We start from the raw sequence: 6,472 nt of genomic DNA on the forward strand, positions 1-6,472 counted from the left end.
TCGAGACCAAACCGTTTCTGAAGTGCAATTAGACGATTCTGTCCGACGTCCTTCACATGTCGCCTCCTGTGAATGTTAATGTGATTAAAATGTTGATTTAACACGTGTGTGGCGCAGGTTTGTTCGTGCCTGGTGGGAGTTCATGTCACAGACGTTCAGCTCAGTTCTCTGATCTTTAATAATAATACATTTTATTTATAATGCACTTTACATTACTGAGATCTCAAAGTGCTACAGTTTGATAATTAAAAAGGAATAAAGATAAGAGATAAAAGGGATAAAAAGTCAAGACATGGTTAAAAAGAGAATAAAACAATTAAAAACAGCAACTAGGGAAAAAAACAACAGCATTTTTTAGTGAAAAAATGTTTTTCTAAAAAAGGTTTTTAGTCCTCTTTTAAAATTGTCTGTATTGTGGTTTTAGTCAGATATAAACAAATCGGACGGACGTCCCAACTCTCAACAGAGATTTAACTTTTTTTTTTTAACAATATCTTTTTTATTCACACACAGGATATTATAATAAAGGACATTTCACAACAAATTTTGACTCAACAGTCTTAATCCCCGAGTTTGTTTTTTAAATGTTATTCTCTCTATTTACTTGCATTGTGCCATAACCTTGATCCAAGCAGCGATTGTAGGTGCATCCGTTTTCTTCCAGTTAAAGGCAATAATCCTTTTATCCTGCAATACAGCAAAATCAATAAATTTACGTTCTACAGGTTTCAAATTGAGATCTGCTGGGTTTAGATGCAGAACAGAGATTTAACTGTAAGGCCTTCGTGTCGCTAAAATGTCCAAAAAAGAACTTTTTAGGTAGGCCTGTGTTGAAAAAATCGTTTTCCGATTCTAAATCCATTCTCATATTAATTCCTAAAAATCGATTCATATGTCTAAAGATTGAATTTTTTTTTTTTGTTTTTGTTTTTTTCTCTTCATCATTACATTACAACTTTTGGTATTTTTTTTTGTTTGTTTTGTTGGACACGAGAATAACTACTGCCATGTTTTTGCCTTTAAATATGTTTAAAAGTATGAAAACATTAAAGTTTTCAGTGATAATTGCATAAATTATCTATATTTCATTACTTTATATACTGTCTTGGGGTTACATTTGCATAGAATGCTAAAAACCAAATTCTCAAAAATTAAAGACCGAAAATGGAAAAAAATCAATCTGTTTGCTGCCCTGGATCTGTTTGATAATTCTGCCCCACCATGTTTCTGAAAGCAGTTCTATCAGCATTCTGGGAGGTGATTGGTCCTTACAGCATCATTAGCTGCCAATACTTGCTGTTGAATCTCAATATAATACCAGTATTAATATGTTGCAGAACTACACAGTCATATAATTCATGCAACAGCTCAAGCTACAGTTTTAATAACACTAACCCAAATCGATATTGGAATCGAATCGAATCAAATCCTGATAATCGATTCTGAAGCTTAAGAATCGGAATCGAATCAATTCTTGACATTTGAATCGATCCCCAGGCCAGTTTTTAGGATGAATAGTGCAGATGTTAAAGAAAAACATGCAGAACTTGTCGGTGCTGTGGACCTGAAGACGTTTCCAGGGTCGTATGATGTCACCGGAGGAGAGGCGAGACTTCGTCTCCAGTACGATTAGCGGGCCTCCACAGCGGCGCGCTGGACTCGCCGTGGCCTGAACCTCACAACCGTTGACCCCGGAGACTCCAACCCAGACACAGCAGAACTGGCCACAATCAATAACCTGCAGCCCTTGTTGATACTTGTGCCGCTTTGGCATGTGTTTGGTGAGAACTGGACGTCGGAGAGCTCGCTGAGCTCCTTTTAAGGCTCCAAGCTGAGCAGTGGTTCAGTAAGTGTAACTGAGAACATCTGTCTGAATAAAAGGTTTATAGTACGTTAGCGGGGAGGACAGATCTCTCACAGAAACATCACAACCGGCGCCATCTGAGCTGCATCTCATCACCCCATTTTCATGCCCCGTATGTGACGTAATATTGAACCTGATGATCTTTTATCTTAAAAAAAAAAAACTAGGTAAAGCAGCTATGATGGAAATGGAAAAGTCCTTGTTTGTTCATTCACAATGTGGAAAACTGGGCACAATTCGAGGAAGCTCCATCTCCGAGGAGGCCATTGTCTCACTCCAACTGGCCCCAGGCCCAAAGTTGCACCAGTGTTTCCACTCTGTCCACCTTAACTGCAGTAACGCCGGCGTGAGCAGCCGGCCGGCTCCGCGCTGACGTCCCTCCGTCATCGTCCCGCTCCACGGCCCTTCCTGTGTGCTTTCTCTTTCTGTTTCCCTCTGCATTCGCAGACGCCATTCACTTTTCAGCTCTTTCATCACAGGATGGCGTTCAAAATGCTTTTATTCAAATAAAAGCTTTTGTTTTCTTTGAAACGCATACACAATGATGCTGAAGGAAGTTCCAATTCTTTCTGTCTGTTGAAATTTGCATGTAATTTTATTCAAACTCAGGTGCACTGAAGTTTCACCCAGCGATTTGCATCAGGACTTAATAATCTCTGGACTTTGCATCATGTAAATAAACTGTCGGTAGAGCCGGTGCACCTTGACATTTGTCGTCGCTGTAAACTGTAGTTTATGTTTGGAAAAAACCAAATCAGACTATGAAGCCTAACCAGATCTTCTCAGTTCCCCGGGTCTCGGTGACAGAGGGTGGCGGTTGAAGGCTGTCCGTCCAGAGACCCTGGGTATCGTCTATTCAGGATCACAAGGCAAGGCAAGTTTATTTGTATAGCACAATTCAACTCAAGGTATTTCAAAGTGCTTTACATCAACATTAAAAGTGGCAAGACACATTTAAACAGTAAATAACAAATACAATGATAAGAAAAGAGGTAAAATAATAAAAAGCACAAGTTGTTAAAAAGTAAGGGCAGTAGAGTCCAGCAGGTACATCTCATTCTTACAATGGCAAGAATTACGTTCCTATACGGTCAAAACCTAATACAGTAAATACAAATACAGTATTACAAAAGTAATCTGTAACAATTCGTACGGTGCATTAAACCACTTTCACAATTCTACGTCACAATACCTGCATTCAGGGCTTATCCATCACTAGTGTAACTGTGCGGTTTTCAAGTATTTAATTTAAGAGTACGCTTAAATAACACATAAAATGATAAAAAGCACAAGTTGTTAAAAAATAAGGGCAGTAGAGTAAAGCAGGTAAGTATTTAATATAAGAGTAGGCTACGCTTCAGTAAACAGTAGTTTTTAGGCCTGATTTAAAGGAGCTGACAGTCTCACAGGGATCTGCTGGAGTCTGTACCAGCTCTCTCCAGGTGAAACACCTTTGACATGTCACCTGTCCACTGCAGGGGCTCATATTTAACAGCCGCTCTCACGCTCGCTCCTATTGGCTGTATAAGATCACCAGTTAACAAGCACAGGGAGATCATGCAAACATGCCCTGGTCAGAAACTACCTGGATGAAATGGGACGCCCTTTTAGGAAAACTCTGATAACCATCCCTTTATATAAAAGCTATCGTGCTCTAAAAGCACTTTCTCGTGGGGTGAAACCACAGACTGTACAAGAAGAACTGGACAAAAAAGACCTGCACCAGGTTACTAATAAGCTGGCGTGGAACGCTGCCACCTGAACTAAGAACAGGTCACAGTTCTTTAGCTTAGTTTATGCTAACCTGTGATGTTTTGTTTTGTTTTACTTTGGATCCCCTTTAGCGGATGCAAAACGCCAGCTAGTCTTCCTGGGGTCCATGAAGATTAAAAGTACATCCAAATAAGATAAGATATCCTTTATTTTCTCCCTCAGTGGGGAAACTTATTTTTGTTGGCAGCAGTACACTTAGCACACACATCCAGGGGAGGGGTAAAAAGACTAAAAAGTCAGAAATAAAAAATATATAAAAAATACAAAAAATATATATAGCCTAATATATAAATAAAAGTACATTTACATATATACGTCATATAATACTTTACACTTATATGAATACAATTACATTGCTCCATTAACCCCCCGACTAACCCCACCCACATCATTACGTTAGCAATGTCACTATAGTGGTAATTATCACAATTTGTAACTATATTGAGCTATATACACATAACAAAATGTATATTAAACATATATATGAAACATTGTTTATGTCTGTACCCAAAATGAACCTTTTTAGGTGCTTTTTAAACCTGTCTCTGCTTGTTGCTTTAGTAACGGTATATGGCAACCTGTTCCACTGTGAGATGAACCTGGACATAGAAGCTCTTTCATTGCATTTGATTTTGGTAAAGGCATGGAAACATGACCCCTGCTAACTTGTCTTGTCCTGTGCTCATGTTTGTCTTGGGAATGGAAGCTAATTGATATTTTTGATATGTATTCTGATCAAATCTGTCCAAGTATCCTGTGTTCAAGTGTTGCTACCCAAACTAGGTCCCAAATGATGCTGTGGGAGGTGAAACCGCCATCTCAGCCTCCTTGCTGCCGGGGTTAGACCCGGTGTAACTAGGCAGCTGCTGACTGATTGGCTGCAGGTCCCAGTGGACTCGGACATGTTCTGAAATGATCCACCGCGACTCCCAGCTGCTTCAGCCGAACCGAGCTGGAGCTTGGCTAAGTAGCAGCGATGCTCCAGTAAAGCACAAACGTCTGCTACTTAGCGGAGCTCCGCCGCTTCCGGCCCAACCCACAGCCAATCACAGCAGTCTGTGAGCACAGCAGTGCAAAAAAAACATATTTTCTTTCAAATGTGAATTACTTTAATCTTTAAGGTCTTTATTCACAGCTCAAACATAAACACAACGCTAAGGGATCAGTGATCAGCAGCTAAGTTAGCAACTCACTAAAAAACTCCAAGACATTAGTTCCCTATCGAGTGGGGTAGGGTAATGTACATTTTACTAATAACTAATAAAAGCCCATCCAAACGACTGTATTTTTATTTTCCTACGCAGAAAGTGTCGTCAGGAGTGGCGTTGCTGGATAGCAACTGGCACACTAGTATGCTAGCTTCTCTCTCTCGAAGAAGACCACGCTTCATTAAAACAACACCAATTTACACAAAACACCCTCGTCTGTATTTATATGTATAGTTAAAATAAGTTTCAGATCATTCTGGAGGCATTCTGTGAAGTGTACCGCTAAAAGGACGTCTGTCGTGAGGACAGCCCGACGTCGACATGCGAACACGGAGCGGTCGGGCTAAGAGCCAGGCCCCAGAGGAGCCAGAGCTGAAATAAATCAGTTTCTGTGGGATCCCCCCCCCCCCGAGTAGAGCCTGCTAAAGAGCTGATCATCATGAATCAAATCCAAATCTTGTCGTCGTTAATTATCTAAACTGGCCTGAGTTACATTAAAAGATACATGATTAACCAAAGGGTCACATTGTGGGAATTCTTGGGATGTGATTTTCCTGTTTCCACAGCTTTAGTAGTTGTTAAGAAGTTTTGGCATGTTTTATAATTTTCTACCCCCCCCCCCACCGAGAATACAACGATAATATTAGTCACTGTGTGTGTTTAACAAGGATTTCCGTCTATTTTAGGGATCTGTGTGGAAATGAGATGACGCTTCCAAGGTCATATTCATGCAAAAATAAAAAATATTTTACGAGTAACTTAATAAAGCTTCATGAAAAAACAATTAAGTGTCACCACCAAGCAACCATGAAAAAGGAGTAAACAGGAAATGGAAAGGTGGGCTGGAGCCAGCCGTCATCAGGAGGAAGGATACATCTGCGCTGGTCACCTATCTGCCAATCCATCTGTGAAGTTACAGCCGTTATTAACTTAATACGGATGCTGTTGAACAACAGAGACCACAGGAACCACAGAAACCCCACACATGCCCCTTTTCTGCCCAAACCGGTTCCAGGGCTGGTTCTGGTTCTGGTTCCGGGGCCAGTGCTGAGTTTGGAACCAGGCTTTTTGTTTCCACTGACAAAGAACTGGATCCAGGCCAGAAAGACCTTGTTCCAAAGTAGCACCAACTCTTTGCTGGTCTAGAGAAGAACCGCTTACGTAAGCGGACGGGGGGGAGTTATTAAGACCAACGGCAATAGCAAGACTGGGAGACGGAGACATTTTCAAATAAGAATTAATCTGGATGCAGCAAAGCATCATGGGTCTGAGGAGGAGACAACCGGTCTTTTAGAGATGTGGTCCTATTAGAGCAGATACCTTGTTGTTGTTGCTTCACGCAAACAAAGCGATGCAACTGACGTTTATATCAACGTAAGTGACAAGGCTCCCCTTAGCACCCCAAGCTATGGAAAAACAAACCGGTTCTCAGCTGGTTCCAAGTTGAACGAGTTGTGATCCAGCACCAGCACTGGCCCAGAACCAGCCCTGGAACTGGTTTGGTGGACAAAGGGTAACAGGGAACACAGAAACCCCACAGAGAAAGAAAACAGATGGGATTTGAACCAAGAACATTCGTGCTGGCCTTCATTAGAAACGATGAAGCGCTCCACAAGGACGTGTTCTC

The sequence above is a fragment of the Cololabis saira genome, chromosome 5 (assembly GCF_033807715.1).
Source record: "Cololabis saira isolate AMF1-May2022 chromosome 5, fColSai1.1, whole genome shotgun sequence".
Taxonomy (NCBI): domain Eukaryota; kingdom Metazoa; phylum Chordata; class Actinopteri; order Beloniformes; family Belonidae; genus Cololabis; species Cololabis saira.